This window comes from Sciurus vulgaris, assembly GCF_902686455.1.
Source record: "Sciurus vulgaris genome assembly, chromosome: 16".
Classification (NCBI taxonomy): Eukaryota; Metazoa; Chordata; class Mammalia; order Rodentia; family Sciuridae; genus Sciurus; species Sciurus vulgaris.
In genome coordinates, this window is record NC_136477.1 from 65,443,082 (window position 1) to 65,467,539 (window position 24,458).

The window sequence follows — 24,458 nt, forward strand, 5'->3', positions numbered from 1 at the left end:
ACATTGACCGTTAAAGGCCCCCTTTGTTAGCCTGCTTTCTATTAAATTGTATTTTTAATAGGTCTTCCACTCTGAAATTAAGCATTACCTAAGTCTTAGAGGTGACATTTTCCCATCATTTCAAAGAAGGAAAGATTATATAATTGTAGTATGGCAGATTTATTTTTGGAAACCAATAGGAGATAAATTCAATTGCCTTTCTAAATTTTTAAAATAATTTGGTAATATAAAATGACAGTTTGTCCTAAATGTGTCCCAAATCAGTTACATAAATTATTGGTCATACTGTGGTAGTTTTAGAATGTAAGGAAATCTATGACATTTTAGTATTATAGACAAAAAACCAAATATCTATCAGTTATCTGTCTTGAAGTTAATTTATATCCTTCCTTGAATGCTTTTCATTAGGTTTTGGTTAAAATTAAGGAAAGATTTATCTAGGGGCATGCTTCCAAACAGGGCAATAATAGTCCCATTAAAATCAATCTCCATTAAATGAGCCATTAAAAGCATGCAGACTAAAATAAAGGGGAGCATTCAATTTAAATCCAAAGGCCTCTTTAAATACACACTCTATCTTCATTCTTGGAATGCTATGCTAGGGCAATGGATCAGGGTCCCTCTGCAAATAAAGGGGAGATTAAGGAGGTAAATCCCAGGAGGTGGGGAAGTGGTTCAGGCCAGAAGCAAAGGGAACCAAGGTTTATCCAGTGCCCACTGCATGCCAGATGCTTGGCATACAATTCTTTCATTTGGTCTCTGCCCCAGTCCTAGAGGGAGGTATTATTATTCCCAGATTACAGGGGCAGTATAAAGCTGCAGTTGAGAGCTTAGTGCCTGCAGCAGAGTGCCCCCATTTAGATTCAAGCTTCACTTTTTACTAACTCTTTGAGCTTGGGCAAGAGGCCTTATCTACCTGTGCCTCAGTTTCTTCTTTAAAATAGGAAAATTCTAGTTATTCTCCCCCAACAACATAGACTCACTGGGAGATTCACGTAGACTCATAGACCCTGCAGACAGCAGAGGCAAGGGCCTGGACTCAGCAAGAGTTGGCTGTTACTAGGGTCAGAGAATGGGACTGGTGAAGGTCAAGGCCACAGGTATCAGATAGCCCAGTTCAGTCTGAGTCCTGAATTTGTCATTGTACCATGTTACAGGCCAAGGGGTAATCTTTCCTCACAACAATCATACCAAAAGCAAGTCCAACATCTTAATAAATCTTTTCAAAGGCACCAAAAATTGATCAGGCCATGGCAACACTGCCAGTGGGAAAGAGAGCACTGACATGCCCCCCCATCAGTTCCCAGATCCCTGGCTTGGAACCACCTCTGGGCTTCTCCAGCTGTCTGAATCCCAAAGGATTTAACATTGAAGAAGTTGCTCCCCACTGACATTCTGGGACTCTCTTGACCATCAGCACCTTCCCCAGCAGTCCACTCCAAATTTCCCAGAGTCTAGAAGGGCATTGAGAAGCCATTGGATTGGAAAGCTAGGGGTGAGGAGGCTAAAGTCCCCCACACCACAGCCCCCTCCCTCACCAGCTCCAGCCTCTTAGGGACTTCACTGCACATTAAATCCGGGTCACCATCACAAACCATAACCCCAGCAGGAAAATAATATTCACAAGTAAAGCAGGCAAAAAGAAGTTTCCATCTAGAAAGCACCTGTGAGGGTTTTTCAGGTGCATTGCATTGAGCTCATTGCACCTGAGCTCAGAACTGACCCATCCAGGCAGCCATCTTGCCTCTATCAAGGGCTCTAGGCACAAAACAGGGTCCACAGACCCTTTAGGGTCAGGCTGCCAATCACAGCAGGGCTGGAGACAGGTGTCAAGTGTCTTTAAACAAGAACTCTACATGTAACAAGTCAGACATGAAATGAAGCACACTGGGTAGAATCTGGCCCTCTCACAAGATTTTTGAGTCCACGTACCTCCCCAAAACAAAACAACAGCTTTGAAATATTTTTTGAAATATGCAGCTGTATTCGATATCACCTTCACCCCCAAGGGCAAAGAAGCCATCTTCTATCACCAAATGGGAACTGGAGCTGAATTCAGGGAAAGAAGAAAACCTTCCCTCATACCTCTCTGCAGTGGGGGTCTCTGAGATCCCCCAAAGCCTGTGAGTACCAAAGGGAGCCTTCTCCTGTGCCAGGAGTCAGGCTGTGCTCTTCCTCTCCAGAGTCTCACGCCCTCTTGCTGCCAGCACCACTAGGGTTCCATAATGAAGGTTCTTAGTGCCACTAAACTGTACACTTCAGAATAGGTGAGATGATGTGTTTATGTATAATGTATCAAAGTAAAAAATAAAATTTCCTCTTTCTTTTCAAAGGTTTTAATTTAATTTCTATTGGGGCTTCTTTTCAATGTTTTATGGGATTCTGACTAAAATATTTGTAAACCCATTTGAGGAAATTTCATTTTGGATCACCCTGGACAGGCCATTACCTGTTGCACTATCAATTAATTCAAGATATTTGAGGATACTGGCAGATTTGCTGGATGTAAAACACAAAATAGGGCTGGTGATATGGCTCAGTAGTTGAGTGCCCCTAAGTTCAATCACCTGTACGCCAAAAAAATTCCCACTGTCAATAGAATCAAATGCAGATTATGTGCCCATTACAAAATATACTCTACCACAGTTGCCTTTATGTACTAACCATATACCATGAGATAGAATAAGGGCAATGTTTTATGTCTATTTCATTCTTTACCATTCCACCATTACCACTATCAAATTCCAGAAAATTTGTATCACTCCAAAAAGAAACTCCAGGTCCATTGTTCATCATACTGTAATCTACTCTCATCCCTCAGTCACAACTAATACACATTTCATCTCTGTGGATTTGTCTCTTTTGAACAGTTCTTATAAATTGAATCACCTAATATGTGTCTTTGTGTCACAGAGTGTGAGCAAAACAGGGGCTCAATAAATATTTGCTGAACCAATGGAAAAGCACTAAAAAAAAGAAAGAATTCATGGTCTAGAAAAAGATCACAAAATTTTAGAGGTTGGAGGAACTTTAAATGTCATCTAGTACAAATATCTAATTTTCTAGGTGAGAAAATCCATGAAAATACTTGACTAACCCACGGGCAGTCAACCATTTAGTGACAGAAGTGACTTAATAATATAAAAGTTTGATTCAAAATGTAAGAATTTTACTGGACTGACTCCCCAAAATAAAAGTTCCCTTTTTCTTTCACTTCATCAAATAGGATGCAGTGACCTTCACCTCCCTAGGTATTGGACTTGCTTACTTGCTTGTGTTTAAACATGTTTGGAGCACATGCTCCATATGGTGAAAGAAGAGCACAGACTATCCCAGGCGACTGGCAGCCATGTCATTGGTTTCTTGGTCTGCACCAGGCATTGGTGACAGGGAGACACACCAATGGCAGATGGAACCTGGCCAGGTCAAGGAAACCAACCCCAAAGCCCCACAGGCGGCTCCTCCCAGTGCACAGCCTTGCTGCCTGGTGGATAATGATGGCTGTCACGTTCTCACCCACGCCCATCCTGCAGCCCCTCGAAAGTGAATCTTAAGCTGCTGGACGGTGGGATGTGAGTGTCCCTCTGCATTTCTATTTCCTTCTCCATCTCCTTTTTTTAATGTGTGGAATTTTTGTTCTGGAAAGTCAGGGTGGGGAGTAGTCACCTATAAGCCTCCCTTCTGCTGCCTCCTCAGCCTGAAGTTTTTATTTCTCAGAAAATCTTGTACCCCCTGTGAAAAATTAAACTCTCAACATGAAGAACTTGGGACTAACGAGACCCAAGCACCTTTCGCCAGAGGCCTGGACACTGCACAGCGCTCACTTAGTGCTGGAGCCTCCAACTCACCAGACTCCTAGGCCTTTTCCAGCCCCAACAGCCACCCTCAGGCTCATGAATAATGAGCCTGGCCTTCCTGGGCGGGGCAACACTTCCTGATGAATAATGTATTGTCTCTCTGCCTTTCCCCAGCAAAAGGTGGAGCTCAACCTCATGAATATGCAAAACAGAGGCGAGTGGCAGATAATTCTCGGTTGACAGGCGGGTCCCCCATGACAGGCTCTGGCGCCAGATTGGGCTCCTAGTCTGAAGTCCTACAGCAGTCGGCCCAGCATCTCTCCCGCCCTTTGAAGGGCTCACGCTGCTCCAGGGCTTGAAGGACCCTCACGGAGCTCGGAGTTCATGCTGCCTCTGGAATCAGGTGTGGTCAGGAACTCCCAACACATTCATAGGGGCCTCTGGAAGCTTGTGCCCCAAGCCTCCCTGCCTGGGAAACCTGTATGAAGATGACAGCCTCCTGGGGCTTCCTGAGGTGGTGCCTGCCCTTTAAGGTGAGGCGCTGGCCTGGGCACGTGAGGGTCCCAGGGACTTTGGGGCTGATAGAACCGGCTGCTCTGTTGGGGTCCCAGAGATGCCAGAGGCCAGTGCAGGGCAGTGGAGGTGGGGCAGGCTAGACCCTGCAGGGACCTGGGGTGGAACAGAAGGATGGATTAGGGATCCAAAGCAAATTTGACCCAGAAATAGAAATGGAAACAGAGAGAGTAACCAAGAGAAAGTGTCCAGACCATGGGCTTGGTTTGAGCACCTATGGCCAGTAAGACAGGCACCTCATCTGTGTCCAGTTATCAGTGTTCACCAGGACCACCAGCCCTCCACTCTAGAGAAGCCTTCAAGGAACTAAGAGTACATACTGGACATTGAACGCTCAGGCCTAGGAGTCAGGACAGCTAGGTTTCAATTGAGATGACCTAGCAATAACTACATGGATTTGTCCTTCAAAAGCTAGACTCTTCAACTTGTTGGGAGCTGGTTTTATTCACCCTTTTTGGTTGAACAACTTTGAGAATCACATGCAGGTATGAATTTAACCTGAGAAAAAAATACAGTACATACAAAATTTAGCATATCATTTTTGAAAAATCACAAGCCTCTGGTCTCTGTATCATCCCAGGCAAAACATCCTTGAAAGTTTTGACTCCACTTTATCCAGTCTCCAAAGCATCACCATTGTTAAAACTAGTGCCTTGACTGAGAGTTCTTGGTAAGGGGATCTCTGCCTACTTAGAAACAGGAAACAATGATTTTGTTAAATGAATCTAAGTGGTGATTCCTCTACAAGGAAGACTCCCTCCCTAGTGTAGTGATTTTTCTAATGACTGTGTGCTTTGTATTGCTGTTTTCTGGTTCATCATGTTTGCAACTTGGTAGGAGAGTAGAGGGCAAGGGCCAAATGGGGGTAGAAATGAAGATTCTCAGGTTCTCTGCCTGGGCTTTTACTTACCTTGGACCTTACTGGTACCCTAAGTACAGTGTTTGGCGAGTAGTAAAATTGAGTAAATGTTTGTTGAAGGAATTAATTTGCAGATGTATTTGTATTGTGAATGCTTACAACAAGCAAGAGAACCTTGTTGTTAGTCAAGTTGAAAAGTTTGTGTGATCAGTATTTAGTGATCAGTACGTTAGTACATGTTGTCATAGTATGATGACTTTTGCTCCCTAAGCCTCACAGTTCCTGGCATTTGGATTACAAAAATTGTTTTGGTACTGGGAATTGCACCCAGGGGAGATTTATGACTAAGCCATACCCACAATTTTTTTTTTTTTATTTTGAGACAGAGCCTTGCCAAGTTGCTAAGGGTCTTGTTAAGTTGCTGAGGCAGGCTTCTAACTTGTGATCCTCCTGCCCCAGCCTCCTAAGTCTCTAGAATTGCAGGCATTGCCATTGCACCTAGCTGGATAACATATATTTTGATAATGAAGATTCCTTGTATTAAGATTTTTTATTTATTATTCCTCTTATTATTGTAATGCACACATTCAGAAAGTGTACAAAAACATGCACAGTATCAATTATAGAGCAAATAGTGATATAACCTCCACCCAGATAAGAAACAGAATATTACTAGCAATATTGACACCACTCATGTCCTTTTCCAGTTACAACCATCTCTGTTCCCCATAGGTAAACATTATCCTGACTTTGGAGTATTTTCCTTGCTTATCTGTATACTTTCACCAGCTATGTGTCCTTTCCTGAATTTACTTGAACGTCACACTATTGGTATTTTGTTTTTCTTATGCATTCTTTTGAGTTTTGCTTCTTTATTTTAAAATGTTTGTGATGTTCATCCATTGAGTATGGTTCATTTTCATTATTGTATTAAAGTTCATTTTATGAATATGCCACAAGTTATTTATTGACTTATTGTCATAATTGAACATTTTTGGAGCTTTGGACTATTACAGTGTAGGTATAAAATTCTCATTTATGTGTCCTGGTACATGATTACTTGTATTTTTTTAAATGGACTATGAATCTAGGAGTGAAATTCCTGGGTCAGAGACTATGCGTATTTTCAGTAGTGCTGGATGTTCCCAACTGTTTTCCAAAGTGGTTGTACTAATTTGCACCATCACGCAGAGTATGAATTTCTGTTGCTCTATATCTTCACCACCACGTGCTGTTATGGAGTTTTTAATTTTTGTCAATCTCATGGGTATTTCATGAATGGTATCTTATTGTGGTTTTCATTTGCATTTCTCTGGTTACTTATAACTTTGAGTATCTTTTGTATTTTCTATTTTTGTGAAGTACCCAGTCAGGTCTTTTGTGCATTTTCTATTAGATTGTGTATCATTTTATCTCATTAATTTACAGTTTCCACATTTTTTTTTTAATTTCTTTGTTGTTTTACATGGGTTTTCAATATCTTCTCATTGGTGTTTTTATTTTTTTAAATAATTGTTCCTTGGATAATGATTTTAACATGCTAAGATTTATCAATTCTTTTTGTTTATGGTTTGAACTTTTTTGATCTTATTTCACTTAGTGTCAATTTTTGTTAAGTGGAAGTAGGGGTCAATTTCATTTTTTCTCCAGACAGATAAGCTGTTACTCTAGCAGCATTTATTGAAAAGAACACCTTTGGTCAGGGATGGTGGTGCATATCTGTAATCCCAGTGACTTCCAAGGCTGAGGCAGGAAATTTGTAAGTTCAAGGCCAGGAAGGGCAATTTAACTGGATCTTGTGTACAAAAAAAAAAAAAAAAAAAAAAAAAAAAAAGCCCCTCTATGTACTGTTCTGCTGTGCCATCTGTTATCTATAAGTATTTGTGAGCATGTTTCTTAACTCTTCTCTATGCTTTTGTAGTATATTCCTTTGTGAACAAGATGTTTTCTCAGTTAACCAAAGCTTTTAATATCTGGTAGAGCAGGATGTTATACTTTATTCTCCTACCAGAGTATCTTAGTCAGCCTTATCCTTTACATTTTGTAAATAGTACTATAAAAACTTTTTTTCTGGATTTCTAGGAGTATATTTTGAATATTGTATTGAAATTATAAACTAATATAGGGAGAATAAATACCATTACAATAAGAAGTCTTCTGATACATTTCTTTAGGTTTTAATGCCTCACAATAATATTTTCTAATCTTTTTCCTGAAAGATTCTTTACATTGTGAAGTTTATTTTTAGGTATTTCATAATTTTATGGTATTATAAAATGTTTTTAATTTTTGTTTTCTAATTATGTATAGGGATTGATTAACTTTTTCCATAGTGGTTTTTATATTAAACTATCTGCTGAATTCTCTTACATATTCTAATCATTTATTTGTACAATTATTCTACACATGTGATCATATTATCTGGGAAGATGGGCTATTTTTGTTTCTTTCCAATCATAATAACTGTGAAAGAATGGACATTTTTTTAAGCTGTCTGAGGTCACCCTCCCAGTTATCTTAACTCCCTAAGGTCACCCTCCCAGTCATCTCAACTCCCTAAGGTCACCCTCCCAGGAATGGAAACAAAGCCCTTAAAGCTGTTCCAAGAAACAGCCCCAAACAGAGAATAAAAGGGTAAATTGAGCCAGATAGCCAGATAGTGATCAAACAGAATGATTACCAGAAACTATTGACCAGAATCTACGCCCTATTGTAAAACATTGTGAAACATGTTGTATGTTATCAGCAAACCCAGATACCCCTTTGAAATTTCACGGCAGCTTTGTCCCCCCTTTTCCCCCTTTCATGTGTGACTCCTCCCGATGTGTGGCTTCTGCCTTTATAAACCTACAAGATTTTCTGCTAGGGACTAGACTCCTGGAGTTGGGTCCCAGCGCGCTGGAATAAACACCTCTTGCAGTTTGCATCAAGTGACACCTCCTGTGGTTGATTGGGGTTGCAGTCCATCCATGGGACAGAGTTGGGGTTTCCTTTTTTGGGGGCCTTACAACTGCTATTTGATTTTTCTTGCCTCATTGTTCTGGATAGGATCTTCAGTACAATGATGGATAGGTGTAATATTGGATATTTGGGCCTTGTTCCTTATCTAGGGATAATTTAAATTTCACAAATAATTATTTTAAAGTTTTTAATAAATACATTTCATCAGATCAACAAGGTTCTCTTTCAGTCCTAGTTTGCTAAGTTTTTCTTAGATATTGATTATCAAATGAGTTTTCTGCATTTGTTGGGATGATCATTTAAATTTATACTTTTACTATGTTGATGTGATGCATTATATTAATTGAGTTAAGTTTGTGTTTAACTTAAAATCAGTAATATGCTCACATATCTCTGAAACCTCTGTCCCTTTACTTTTTCCACCTGCTATTGGTAACCAATTTTATTAATTCTGCTTATTCAAAAGTGTTTTTTTTTTTTTAAATAGAGGTATACATATGTATATGGCCTTATTTCCATCTCTTCATGTTAATGTGTTTTATAATTAAAATCAACCTTGCATTACTGGGATAAGAAAAGTTGAGGTATGTCTTAAAAGTGTATGTACTTTACTACATATAAATTATATCTAAATTATATATATATTTATATACATATATATATAAATTATTGCAACCTCCCACAGAGGCTTTGTATTATATCTAACAAATTTTACCATTTAGAAATCAAAGTGGAGAAATTTTAAAGTTTTTTAACTCATTAAAAATAACAATAACAAATTTATCATATGTTAACATCTTTATGAAAAATAACTATTTTCTAAAACAAAAAGAAAGTGAACAGTAACATTGATATTCTCTTTAGTGAGCAGAGTGACATTATATTTTTGCAAATTTCTTTAATGTCCACCTTTAAAAAAAAAGACAGCTGGGTTCTTAATCCTACTTTTGCATCTAATTTGTTAAAAACTCAGGTCATGCAACCTTTGAAAACTTTAGTTTACAATTGTACAAAAAAGCAAGTGGAAAGATGATAGCTTAGAATTATTAAAAAAATAGCTTAAACCTCAAAACCCTCTTAAGAGAAAAGGGAGATTAATATTTGTTGAGCACTTTCTACACAAAACTCTATGCTAGGTGCTTTCCATATTTTTTTTGCTTCTCGTAAGAGATGTTATTAGTTTCTCTCTATCATAAATGACTAAAGGAAATTAGAGAATCACACAACTATTAAGTGGCGAAGTTAAGATCCAGGTCTCTCCCATATGTTTCTGTTGACCTTGAACAAATTACTTCTTGTGTAAAGTGGGATAATTGCTTTTCATTGTCTCTAGGATGATGAAATAATGGATATTAAATCTTCTGAAAAGTTCAAAGTCTCCATCAACCCTAACTTCTGGCATCCTTTCATAATCATTGCCCTGGGTAGTATATGCCTAGAGGCATTATGCAGAATGCTTAAGAGCACAGGCCTAAAACTCAGTTGTTTGAATGGAGTTCTGGACCTTTTCATTTATCAGCTGGTGAGTTTGTGTAAATTTCTTAATCTCTTTGTACTCAACTGTAAAATGTGAATGTTGCTGTATATAACTTCTAGAAGGATAATACCTGTAATATTCTTAGTACAGTGATAGGCATTTGTAAGCTCAATGTGTTCACTTCTAATGCTTTTATGTTTGTCACTCACTTAAAGGTAGAATTTGAAAGCTGGAAACATAGTTCATAGATTAACAATTGAAGCCAGAGTTTCTCACAGTAGTAGTAGATCAGCAGAAATAACTATGATTTGGTTTCTGTTTAGGGCTAAATAATTTACACAGATCCATGATGAAATAAGATGACACTAGTTAGCATTATTTTAGCAGTCATTCACTGCAGTTCCTGTGCACTCAGTCTCGAGTATTTCCAACACACCCTTGGTAATGGATGCACAACAATGTGATTGTGCTTAATGCTACAGAACTGTAACTTTAAAATAGCTTAAACTAAATTTATTTTATGTGTCATACAATATATTCTAATTCATGCTCTTGAAATGCCTATGAGGTATTATTTCTACTTTATAAGTGAGGAGACAGACTTAGAGGAATTTAATAACTTGCCCAAAGTCCCAAAGTTAGTTTGCTGCAGAGATCTGAACACTTGTGCAGCTGTGCTCCTAAGAGGAGACCCTGTGGTACTCTGACTCCTTTAAGGTGTGATTAGAATGGATAAGGTATATGAAGTTCAAAGACTGTCATAGATGTAATGAACTGAAAATGTGAGCTTCTTAGAAGCTGTGTAGCAGTCATTTGGATGTAAAACTTCATTCCTTGATTTAGGAACATGACTATATTAATAAAGATAAATTTCACATGGCCTAGACATATACACCAATTACTGATTTATGTTCCTTTGTCATTTGTTTTTACTTTTAGAGGTCAGTTTTGAATTTTTCAAATTTGGTAATGAAATATATTTTGATAATTCCTACTACTGTCAGGGTCTTAAGCCCCCTTGCTCTTCTCGACCAGTGACAAGGAAAGGGGACACTACCCAACAAGGCCAGACTGGGATAGGTAGGGCAGACTGACCACCCGCTCCCAGCCCTCCCGGCAGAGGACAATCAGATGCGTCAGGGGACCCATCACAGCAGGAACTCATTTATTGAGGAAGTCACACAGCTTTTATGAGGGGTGGGGACTAGGTGGGAACCAATCAGCTTAAAGGTCAGCAAGGCAGGGGGGTTCAGGCAGGCGAGAGTCCCATTGGACTATATGGCAAGCCCGAGCTTATCACGTTTGCAGAACTGTTGTTAACCAATCCCTGATGGTGGTCTGGTTTATCATCATTAACTATCGAAACCGCCTTTGAGGCCTTGATCTTGCTCACTCGCCAGGGAGTAAGGAGTCAGCCTGAGTTAGTTAACGTGTCATTAGTCCCAACATACTACCACTACAGTTAATATTCCAGATGTTATATTTTACCTGTGAATTTTAGTTCTTCTGATTGCAGATGGCAATTGCTATATATATTTGTTCTCCAGTTGACTTTTTAATTAGTATATCTTTTATTTTATGCCGGGGACCAGCCCTAGCAGCAGAGTCCAGGGGTCCTTGATGGCCTGAAATGTAAAAGCCCCAAAAGATTAGGCGGCGCAGCGTCGGCGATGGACAGCAACCACACAGACTCAGGTCAGTGTTAGGTTGCTGACAAGTTTATTGAATTCACAAGCAATTTTTATACCCTTTACAAACTTACTGAGAATAAAGCAGGGAGTTTCAAGGACAGAAAAAGAATTTGGGCATTTAGCTTGGGCATTTAGCCGACAGGCGCCATCTGGTAATATCTTATCTTACTTGACACTTCCCCACAATGAAGTATCCTTGACTCGAAACTTACAAAGGCAAGTTGTTGTATACCACCTGTTTCTCCTTGAAGTTTAACTTCTATTTGATTTCTTACTGCTAAGATTAATTATAACTTCTAGTAATTTGTTATTAATTTTTCATGACTATAATTACATGTCTATGCTATGTTAAATCATATCATACTATTAAGAACCAAGTTATTGTCTTTAGAGTAAAAAATCTTTATCTAAAAGAACTAAAACTTTTTTTTGAACTAAATATAATGTATTTCTGTGGGAGGCTCATTACTTTGCAGAAGAAACCAGATGTAACAAATATGTTGATCACTGAAGCTAAGAGAATCACTTATATGCGACTAGATGTCTGGGAATCTTGTAAAAGTTAGCAAAAACATCACAAGACATATTGCTTCAGAATGTCCACCATTCCCTATAGGAATATTAGTGCTTTGTGTAAACAAATGAACTTTATTTTACTGGAATTGAGTTAACTCATATGAACTGTTTGTGTTCCCATCATCCTTCAACCGAAGAACTTTATTAAACATGATTAATCCACATAATATTGTGAGTTCTGGTGAAAAACAAAAAAGGAAGAGAGATTAACACTCTGAGGAAGGGGCTCCAGCTTTACTCAACTTACGACGAGTCCTTGCTATCGTCTTCCAGGGAAGGCCTTGGCAGCACCCAACTTATGACGAGTCCTTGCTATCATCCTCCAGAGGAAGATTACCAACCTCTGGCATGGGTCTTTATGCGCCAGGCACACTTCCCTGGCATGAGTTTTATGTGCTAGGCGCCCCCGCAGTTCCCCCTTTTTTGTTTTGAAGATCAAAAAGACCTTTTTGAATTTGAAGGCCCTTAAAAACCTTTGTTAAGAGTCGAAGGATAACTGGAAGACAAAAAATTAACATAAAGATACAAAATCCAATTAGAGCAAATTGTAAAATAGTGTTAAAAAGGGTACTATTAGTAATAGTTTTTTTAATATTATTAAAAATATCCATTGGAAGGTTGGCATCTGGAGCAATAGCGAGGTGTGCTTGGCTTATATCTTTTATTTTATGTTGTAAATCTAAAATATCCGGAGCTAAGTTAGTATTATTCCAAATTCCTTTAAGATGATTTTGAACTTCAGACCAACGAGTAATATTATCAGCTTTTAAAGGGGTAACACAAATCCATTTGTAATTAGCATGACATCTAGTGGTTATTTTAGTCTGAATATTTTGAATTTTATTTCCTATAAAGAGAACTGCTTCCTCAAGAGCATTAATTCGAATTTCTAGCTTTTTATCAATTTGTTCCTGAGTGGCCAAGGCTACAGAAACATTATGTGAAAGATCATTAACATGAGAAGCAGTATGAATTTCCTGTACTAAAGCAGTGGTTGAAATTGCTAATGCCGTGATGATACTGATTAAAGCTGTAATTCCCAAGATTAACGTTGCTACAAAACGTTTTGGTCTCATTAATTCATTTAGCTTTCTTAAGATTTCAGTCCCTGGATCATCGTACCAAGTTTCCTTTAAAGTTACAGGTAAAATAACATAAGAAGGCTGATGTACAATAAAAAACACCTTTAAATCCTTATTAAATGTAGAGTTAATACAATTAGTTAATGTACAGTTTTTACACTGTATATCATAAGCATCATCGTTTTTTGTGACTTTAACATTAGAAATGGAACCTAATAAAATAGCATGTGGAGCATTAATACAAGCTCTAACATTATAAGATTCAACTTTAGTAGTTTCTGGTCTATTTAATTTTACTATATCAATAGCTGTAAGCAATCTATATAAGTCTGGAAAATATGAATGTTTACCATGCTTAAGAATAGACTGAAAAGTTGGAGTTACCCAACCGGGAGTAAACCACCTATGTAAGGGCTCTCCAAATCCCAATTCCCTTGATCCAGAAAAAATATATTTTCCATCTGACTTTTGACTTTCCTCAAGTATTTTTGGTTTATAGTCGGTCCAGGGAGAAGATACAGAAAAATCTTTAATTAAAGTGTGAGAATCCCTTGGATTAAATACCACAGCTGATTGTGAAAATCCACAAGTGATCCATTTGGGAAAATCAATATTAATATCTATAGTATTCCAATAAACATCTGGATGTTGAGCTTTTGGTTCACATTTTTTAACCATTTCGGGAAGACTTTCATTTATATAAGTTTCATTGTAATTATTATAACCAATTGAGACCATTTCTAGAGTCCAAATATATCTTTTAATTGGGTCAGACTTGGGAGAGTCAGTCAAATAAGTTCTATAACTGAGGGGAAGACATCCCAATGGCAAATGTATATTATCCAGAGAAAAACATAAAGGAGTTTCCTCAGTTAATCCATGAAAATTGACTGTGTCTGTCATCTTATGAGGAATAAAGGAATCAGATATGCCTCCCATGAGTTCTGGATGACTAGTAAATATTTTTACATTGGACCGACTCCATGAACTTGCATGAAGTAATGGAGGGTTAGGAAAATAGGTCCAATAGGCCTTTTCAGAGTTAATTTGAATATTCAAGGCATGTACAGGCATTACCTGAACAGCAAGCAATGAAAGCATAGCCAGAAAAACTAGTTCAGGTGTTTTAGCTTTACCAGAATTAGTCACCATACGTTCAGCCTCAGAAGTTAAGCGTTTTAATTGTCCCCATGATGGAAAGGGAGAATGACGAGTGGAGTGAGCTTGGGGAAGATGTAATCCGTTTAACCTCCGTGTTAAAACATCATCCGGGATCGAACTGGTCGGGTAAGGTGTTCGAGAATTCCTCTTCCTTCTCGAGTGACGTCTTTTGTTCGTCTCCATTGGCATTGATGTGTCTAATCAATCTATCAGGAATCCACAGTGGTGTTTCTGCATCCTGTGGGAAAACACAAGCATAACCTCGACCGGATGTTAAAAGAACATCAGGTCCTTTCCATTGTCCTGTAAGTAAGTCTTTCCATTTGACCATAACAATTGGATTGGGACTTTGTTGTTCCCAATGTCTCATCATAGAAGTTATTCCTTGTTTATCAGCATTTAAATGATTAAGAACAAAAAGAGCATGTTGTAGAATATGATGAGGGGAAGAATATTTTAATTCCCCCTCTTTAAGTTTATTAATCTGTTGTTTTAGGCGTTGATGACTCCTTTCTACAATAGCCTGTCCTTGAGGATTATATGGAATACCTGTAGAATGGCTAATATTAAAACGTGAACAAAAATCTTTAAATGCTTTTGAGGTATAAGCTGGAGCATTGTCAGTTTTAATCTTTTTAGGCATGCCTAACATAGCAAAACATAGGAATAAATGCTGAATGACATCTTTATAAGCTTCTCCTGTCCGAGCGGAAGCTACAATAACATGAGAAAAGGTATCAACCGTAACATGCACAAATGACAATTTCCCAAATTCTATGATATGAGTAACATCCATTTGCCATAAAACGTTAGGGAGTAAGCCTCTTGGATTAACCCCCAACTGTGGAGAAGAGAAATATTGAGGACAAACATGACAAGAACGAACAATCTGTCTAGCTTCTTCCCTGGAAATATGAAACTGCTTTTGTAGAGCAGAAGCATTTTGATGATGATTCTTATGTGAAAGAATGGCTTCTTCTTTAACTGTTAAAATAAAAGGTTTAGTCAATAAGTCAGCTTGAGCATTCCCTTCAGTTAAAGGTCCGGGTAATTTAGAATGTCCTCGAATATGACCTATAAAAAAAGGTAAATGTCTTTCTTGAATTAATTTTTGTAAGAGAGAAAGTTTAGGCGCTATAGTTGAGGAATCTGAAATGGATGCAGTTTCGATAACAGGAAACAATTTCACAATGTAAAGTGAATCAGTATAAAGATTAAATGATTGACTAACATTATTAAAAGCATAAATAACTGCTTCTAATTCAGCTCTCTGTGCTGAAGTCTCTGTTGTCCATTGAACAATGGGTCGAGTGCCAATTAAAGTTACAGCCTTGCCATTTGAGGATCCATCTGTAAAAATTGTAATAGCATTAGATAAAGGGAAAGAAGAGGTCCATTTTGGAAAAATAATGTTAGTTTCCTGTAAAAAATGTAAAATAGGATCATTTGGTAAATGAAAAGAAATCTTTCCCAGAAAATTACAGAAAGCTACAGTCCAATTGTCATCAATTTGCATTAAATGCTCAAATTGCTCCCTAGTATAAGGAATAATAATTTCATGCATTTCCTGAGCAAATAATTCTTTACTTCTTTGTCTAGCTTTAAGTATTAATAAAGCAACCATAGTAGGATAAGCGAGAAGACCTTGGCTGATTTCCTTGAGTGTTTTGGGGTTTTCCCTGATTGATATCTTTTAAATATTGGGCATAAGTTTTTCCTTGAAAAGCAGCTGCCATGATCATCCCTTGAATATGAGCTGGACTCGTGTCCATGCAAGTTTTTATATAGTCAGATAATGTCCCTGTCCTTCTAATAGGTCTTAAGAGGGCCTGACAAGTAGGATTAGCGTTTTCAAATGCTAATTGTTTTAACAATATTTCGGCAGCTTCAGGATTAGTAATTATTTTTGAAATATTTTCCTCCAATTTGGCCAAGAAATCTTCATATGGTTCCATACCTCCTTGTTTAATATTACTTAAAAAGGATGTTTTTGTATCAGAGGACGGAAGGCGTCTCCAGGCAGCTACAGCCAATTTTGAGACTTCCTCCAACACTTTTCTTGGTAATTTAATTTGTTCAGCTGGGGAAGCCCAATCATCAGTTCCTAACACTTGCCCCAGTAACATTCTATTTCTATCTTTAAGACCTTTAGCCAATTGAGATTGTAAAGTCATTTTTGCCTGCTCTTCGTATTCGGTTTTCCATAGTAAATAATGCCCGGGAGTTAAGCAAGAACGAGCAGTTTGTTGCCAATCAAAAGGCGTAAGCCACTGAGAGCCAATGTTTTCTACTAACTGGAGGACATAAGGGGATGTTGGTCCTAAATCTTTCACAGCTGTTCTTAACTCTTTAATTATCTTAAATGACAAAGGCTCCCATTGAGGTTCTCCTCCTTCATCAATAGCCCAAATTACTGGGCAACAAAGACTAAGATCTCCAGCCTTTTGTGCCTCTGCTACAGCCCCTAGAAACCCTATTTTTGCTACTGAATTTTGTTTAGATGATTTTTGCTTATGAGTAACAGGAGCCACAAAAGGAGGATAATCCTCATTATGATATCTAAAAGCAGCCTCCTCCAAATCTTCCTGATCTGAGGGTGACAGTTGATCAGGGTCATTACCTTCTTGAATTTCCTCATTCTCATCCTCATCAGTATCACGATTTCCTTCCTGTGTTTCTTGATTATCTTCAGCTGAAACTGCTATAACCTGATCATTGGCTGGCTCCTGATCACTAAATGGAGATAACAATAATTTTTGTTCCAATTGCTCTGCAGGTGGTTTTGTATCAAAACAATCTCTAAATAAGCCCCATAATGTAAAGGCATCCTTAGGAACTCTCTCATTTCCATACAACTTATAATAACTTTTCATATCATGACCCACCTGCTTCCATATTTTTAAATCAAGAGCACCTCTGTCTGGAAACCATGGAGAACATTCCTGTATAAACTGAAAAAAGTGACGTAATTGTGCAGAACTTACTGTAACACCTCCTTTCTTTAATAAATGCTTTGCTATATCAAGAAATAAAGTTCTTTCCTTAGATGCAGTATTACCCATTTTATCCAATCCCTGCCCTTTCTTTCTCAGTCTCTGTTACTGAGGGGACCGCGGCTCCCCGGGCAGTATCCTAGCTGCCAACCGCCTGAAAAAAAGAAAAGAATAAGATACTTACCAATCAGGTCCCTGTTCGGGCGCCAAACTGCCGGGGACCAGCCCTAGCAGCAGAGTCCAGGGGTCCTTGATGGCCTGAAATGTAAAAGCCCCAAAAGATTAGGCGGCGCAGCGTCGGCGATGGACAGCAACCACACAGACTCAGGTCAGTGTTAGGTTGCTGACAAGTTTATTGAATTCACAAGCAATTTTTATACCCTTTACAAACTTACTGAGAATAAAGCAGGGAGTTTCAAGGACAGAAAAAGAATTTGGGCATTTAGCTTGGGCATTTAGCCGACAGGCGCCATCTGGTAATATCTTATCTTACTTGACACTTCCCCACAATGAAGTATCCTTGACTCGAAACTTACAAAGGCAAGTTGTTGTATACCACCTGTTTCTCCTTGAAGTTTAACTTCTATTTGATTTCTTACTGCTAAGATTAATTATAACTTCTAGTAATTTGTTATTAATTTTTCATGACTATAATTACATGTCTATGCTATGTTAAATCATATTATACTATTAAGAACCAAGTTATTGTCTTTAGAGTAAAAAATCTTTATCTAAAAGAACTAAAACTTTTTTTTTGAACTAAATATAATGTATTTCTGTGGGAGGCTCATTACTTTGCAGAAGAAACCAGATGTAACAAATATGTTGATCACTGAAGCTAAGAGAATCACTTATATGCGACTAGATGTCTGGGAATCTTGTAAAAGTTAGCAAAAACATCACAAGACATATTGCTTCAGAATGTCCACCATTCCCTATAGGAATATTAGTGCTTTGTGTAAACAAATGAACTTTATTTTACTGGAATTGAGTTAACTCATATGAACTGTTTGTGTTCCCATCATCCTTCAACCGAAGAACTTTATTAAACATGATTAATCCACATAATATTGTGAGTTCTGGTGAAAAACAAAAAAGGAAGAGAGATTAACACTCTGAGGAAGGGGCTCCAGCTTTACTCAACTTACGACGAGTCCTTGCTATCGTCTTCCAGGGAAGGCCTTGGCAGCACCCAACTTATGACGAGTCCTTGCTATCATCCTCCAGAGGAAGATTACCAACCTCTGGCATGGGTCTTTATGCGCCAGGCACACTTCCCTGGCATGAGTTTTATGTGCTAGGCGCCCCCGCAATTTTACTTATTAATAAAAAAAGAAGGGTCTTAAATTCTTTTTTTCCTCCATTGTACTTTGGTTATTATTTTTTGGGGAGGTTACTGGGGATTGAACTCAGGGGCACTCAACCACTGAGCCACATCGCCAAACCTATTTTATATTTTATTTAGAAACAGTGTCTCACTGAGTAGCTTAGTGTCTCAATTTTGCTGAGGCTGGCTGTGAACTTCCAATCCTCCTGCCTCAGCCTCTGGATCCACTGGGATTTCAGGCCTGCACCACCGCACCTGGCTGATTATCATTTTAACATTTTATTTTCATCGTATTGCTATTTTGGAGGCCATACTCAGGAATAGCACTGTGATGTATTTACCTCCTATTCTGCCAACACTCTGATAAAGGAATTTCTTGAACAGTCAAAATTGTCTTCTGTAATAGAGATACTTTTGTTTATTGGTACTGGGGATTGAACTCAGAAGCATTCAACTACTGAACCACATCCCCAGTCTTATTTTGTATTTTATTTAGAGAGAGGGTTAAACCGAGTTGCTTAGAATGTTGATTTTGCTGAGGCTGGCTTGGAACTCCTGATGCTCCTGCCTCTACCTCCCAAACCACTGAGATTACAGATGTGGGCCACCATGCCCAGCTGAGATACATGTTTTAAACCAGTGTAGACTATCTTGATTTTTCTTTACACCAGTATTTGAGAAATGATAAATGGTTAAGTTTAGAGATTATAATTTCTTAACATTAAAAATTGATAACTATGAATATTTAACTTCTCATCTTGAAGGTTTTTATAATGGACTTTAAATATAAACTGATTAAATATCTGATTAAGTTGATAGTCTCAAAATATTTGACTGGGATTTTCTCTGAGAGGAGTACACTAGCACTTTACCCTTGATCCTAACATTATTGTAACAATATAACAATAGCTTATGTTATTAATAATAATAATATTTATTATATAATTACAATGTGCCACACACCATTCAAGGCTTCTCATGTTTTAAATAATTTGTTTTATTGTATAATGCTGAAATAGATACAAATACTATTCCAAATTTTTGTGTATAAGGGAATTGAGGCACACAGAATTTAAGCTAATTTGTTAATGATGTCATTGCTATTATATAGTACCAACATTTGAATTGGCTCTGGAGCCCTCACTAGTCTTCACAAGATAGAAAATTAGAAAGAATAGTCAACCTGAGACAGATGCAATTACAATTCAAAACATTTTGGTAGGTAGAAGCACTACACTTAAACAAATGAAAGACTATTAATAGGATTATTAATACAGTGTTATAGTATTGAAGTTGTGTCAGTGGTTCAACACAAAACCTGTTAGGAATGCAGCTTTGAAAAGCAAATTAAATAGCCAGTTACAGTGTTGCACTCCTGTAATCCCAGCCCTGAGTCAGAATCCGGGACACTAAGTCTCTAATGATCTTCGCTAGTTGGCAACATCTCACATATGTTGCTATAACTCATTGCTGGAGGAATTAAACATTCCTGCATGATTCTGCTGGGAGAAGACTTTGGAAGCCTGAAGCTGATTTCCTCGGAGCTTCACCTCCTATGACTTTTTCCTTTGCTGATTTTGGATTGTTTTTCAGTGTAATAAATCTTAGCAATGAGGGCGACTATATTTTGATTCCTCTGTGTTCTAGCAAATCATTGAAACTGGAAGTGGTCTTGGGACCCCTGAAACAGATAGATTAGTGATATTCTTATTTGTGAAAAGGCAGAATTAGGAGCAGTGGATAGGAATTAGAGGAAATAGTTGATTGATTGTAAGGATAATTTTCTGCCACTTAAGCTTTCTTCAGTAGTGGATCAGGCTGCTTTCTGGTAGCAGATTCCTCCACTGTTTAAAAGGTTCCAATAAACTGGGCAAGGGATACAAGAGAAGTAATATGTGAATTGAGTATGTAAAGATAGAAAGAGCCGGCACCTGTGTAAACAAAAGCCTCTTCCCTAATTGCCCTCAAACCCCTCATAAAAGCTGCAAAGAATCTTCACCTCTTATCCATAAAGGCCAGGCAGCTGACCTTGCCGGTGCCAAGGCAAACTTAAAAGATAATGATAACACTCCTCTCGGAGACTCAGAACTTAAAATAACATCATATATATAGTTTTATGTCAGCCAATTAAAAAGAACACTGTAAAACTTTTCGCCTTTTATTATAAATAGGCCTGTTGAACAAAGGCTCGGGGCCTCTTAGCATCACCGGGTTACCGTGTGAGCAGAGGACCAGGCTCGAGCCTGCCAATAAATGACTCTTTGTTGCTTGCATTGATCGTGGTCTCTGGTGGTCTTTGTGGGGTCTCGAGCCGCTGGGCATAACATATGGGGGCTCGCCCGGGATACCCCAAGCCCACCTAGACACCTGATCATAGAGTCATAAGTGACATCATTGGCCGGTGAGTAAGGCATTGCCGTATTTCTGTCTGGATTGCCTGCAGGTTCTGGTTCTGGGCTGGCAAAGTCCTGGCGGACGCGCTATAGGACCCCAGCAGGGTCTCGGGAGACGTCCCCTCGACCCATCTGGGCAGCCTGTGTGCTGCATCTGGGCGACTTTGTCGCATCTGGGCGGCCTTTGTGCTGCATCTGGGCAACCTTTGTGTTGCGTCTGGACTTTTGTTTTTGTCGACAAAATACCAACTAGCCAATTGTAATCTAGCGCACAATATATATATGTCTGTCTGTTTGTGCATTTGTGTATTGTCCTGTATGGTCTTTTCTCTTGCCTCCTATTAAAATTCTTCGGTGTGTTAGTCCACTACTGTTCTGTTTCTCATTCTTAAACTTCTCATCTCCAATCTGGAGGAAAATGGGTCTATAAATCTCCTGACGGAGAGGAGAAATACTAACCAATGGTCAAATTCACTTCATCCTTTTGGAATTATACAGGAAACAGGATTTCAACCGGATAGACAACCAGCGGAGGCTCTCTGCTGTAACGACATCTCCAACCCACGCCGGCGTCGTCTGATCCAATTTCTTTTTTATCTAACCTTTACATTTCTCCTCCTCTCCATAGTGGGATATCTAGTTGCTGTAGAAATGGGCCAAACTCAGAGTACCCCTTTGGCCATAGTAGTCAGCCACTTTGGGGAGGCTCAAGCCAGAGCCCGCAATTTGTCAGCTGAGATCAATAAAAAAAAATTTGTAACCCTTTGCAGGTCGGAATGGCCCACCTTCCAAGTGAGATGGCCCCCAGAGGGAACCTTCAACCTTCCAACCATCCGAAAAGTCAAAGAGAAAGTCTTCCAATCAGGGAAAATTGGCTACCCAGATCAAATTCCATATATTCTGACCTGGGAAAGCTTAGTAGACAGTGACCCTCCAACCTGGCTTTCTCCCTTCCTACCGCCACCGCCCTCCCCCACAACTGAAATGCTTGCCCTAAAGAAGTTAGGCTCCTCAGAAAAGCCCACAGCTCCTCACCCCATCCTCCCAGAGGAAGATTCAGACCACCTTTTCTCTAACCCCCCTCCGTATATGCAAGCCCCTATTCCTCCTCAGGACCCAGGACAGGAGGCTGCAGAAGAAAGAGAAGCTGCTGCAGCCGGAAATGAAGAAGAAAGAACTGGCTCGGGAGGGCCGGCAAGGAGAACGCGAGGCCGAGTTCAGCGGGCAGCCTACCCCTCCCAACCAGAAGCTCCAAGATTCTACTATCGCTCTGCCGCTCCGAGAAACTGGGCCGCCAGACAACACTGGCAACACCCGGCTTCAATATTGGCCCTTCTCTACGAGCGATTTATATAATTGGAAGAATCAAAATGCTAAGTTTTCTGACAATCCTAAAGACTTAATTTCCCTTTTAGATAGTGTCATGTTTACTCATCAGCCTACTTGGATTGACTGTCAGCAGCTACTCCGGATCCTGTTTACGACCGAGGAGCGTGAAAGTATCCAGATGGAAGCCAGAAAGTTGGTCCCAGGGGACGACGGACAGCCCACTGTAAACCCTGACATAATGCTTCTTTTCCCTTGTCCAGGCCGCCACAAGATGAATGGGACTACAATACGGCTGAAGGTAGGGAGAGGCTCCGGGTTTATCGCCAGACTCTAATGGGGGGTCTCCGGGCCGCAGCTCGTAAGCCCACCAATTTGGCCAAGGTATACTCAGTAATGCAAGAAAGGCAGGAATCACCTTCAGCTTACTTAGAAAGATTAATGGAAGCATTTAGACAGTACACTCCTATGGATCCAGAGTCACACGAGAATCAGGCAGCAGTAGTAATGAGTTTTGTTAACCAGGCAGCACCGGATATAAGGCGTAAGTTACAGAGAATAGAGGATTTAGAAGGGAGAAGTATTCAAGACTTAATGAGAATAGCCCACCGGGTATTCAACAACAGAGATGCACCAGAAGAAAAACAGCTTAGGGCTACTAGGGAAATGACTAAAGCATTAGCAGTAGCAGTGCAGGGCGGGAGGACAGAGAGAGAAAGAAACAGACTCCCGAGCAATCGGCCACCACCTGGGGACTCCAGGGCACATGAGCTGGGTCAGAATCAGTGCGCCTACTGTAAAGAGGAAGGTCATTGGGCTAGAGAATGCCCTAAAAAAAGAAACCACAGATCTAGAGATAGTAGAGGAACGACTAGGAGATCTTCGGTCCTGGTCACCCGAGATGAAATGCACGATTAGGGGCGACGGGGTTCGGAACCCCTCCCCGAACCCAGGGTAACTCTGAAAGTGGAGGGGACTCCAGTGCAGTTTTGGTGGATACAGGAGCTCAATATTCAGCTTTGACTGACCCTCAAGGAAAGATTTCAACAAGCGCCTCGTGGGTACAAGGGGCTACGGGGATTAAAAAGTGCCCCTGGACGACCAAAAGAACAGTAGACTTGGGAACGGGAAAAGTGTCCCACTCATTCTTAGTCATACCTGACAGCCCCTATCCCTTGCTGGGAAGAGATTTATTAACCAAAATCGGGGCCCAAATTCATTTTAATCCCGAAGGCGCCCAGGTAACAGATGGACAAGGAAAGTTGTTACCTATGCTAACTCTTACTTTGGAGGATGAGTATCGGCTACACCAGCAGCCGCAATCCCCTGATAAAAACATTAAAGACTGGGTACAGCGGTTCCCAGACGCTTGGGCAGAGACTGGAGGAATTGGGCTAGCTAAACATCGGCCTGCCCTCTATATAGAGACAAAACCAGGAGCTAACCCCGTTAGGGTTAAACAATACCCCATGACCAGGGAGGCACGGACAGGAATAACCCCCCACATCAGGCGACTGCTGAACCAAGGGATACTATGACCTTGCCGGTCGGCATGGAACACCCCCCTGCTTCCAATACGGAAGCCCAACTCAAACGAGTACCGCCCAGTACAGGACCTAAGAGAGGTAAACAAAAGGGTGGCGGACATACACCCTACTGTGCCTAATCCGTATACACTTCTGAGTGCGCTTCCTCCTTACAGACAATGGTATAAGGTGCTGGATTTAAAAGATGCCTTTTTCAGCTTGTCTCTAGCTCCAAAAAGCCAAGAGCTATTTGCCTTTGAATGGACGGACATTGATATGGGTATCAATGGACAACTCACCTGGACAAGATTGCCGCAGGGATTCAAAAATTCTCCCACTTTGTTTGATGAAGCTCTACATGAGGACTTGGGTGAGTTTAGGAAAAACCATCCCAACCTAACCTTGTTACAATATGTAGATGATCTCCTTGTAGCCGCTGAAAACTGGGATGAATGCATCCGAGGAACAGAAAATTTACTCCAGACACTGGGCAACCTGGGATATCGGGCATCAGCAAAGAAGGCCCAAATCTGCAGACCTGAGGTAACGTACTTGGGCTATCTCTTAAAGGGAGGAAAACGATGGTTAACTCAAGCCCGAAAAGAAACTGTTCTAAGAATCCCAAAGCCTCAGTCCCCACGTCAAGTAAGGGAATTCCTTGGGTCAGCTGGCTTCTGTCGACTATGGATTCCAGGGTTTGCAGAATTAGCCAAACC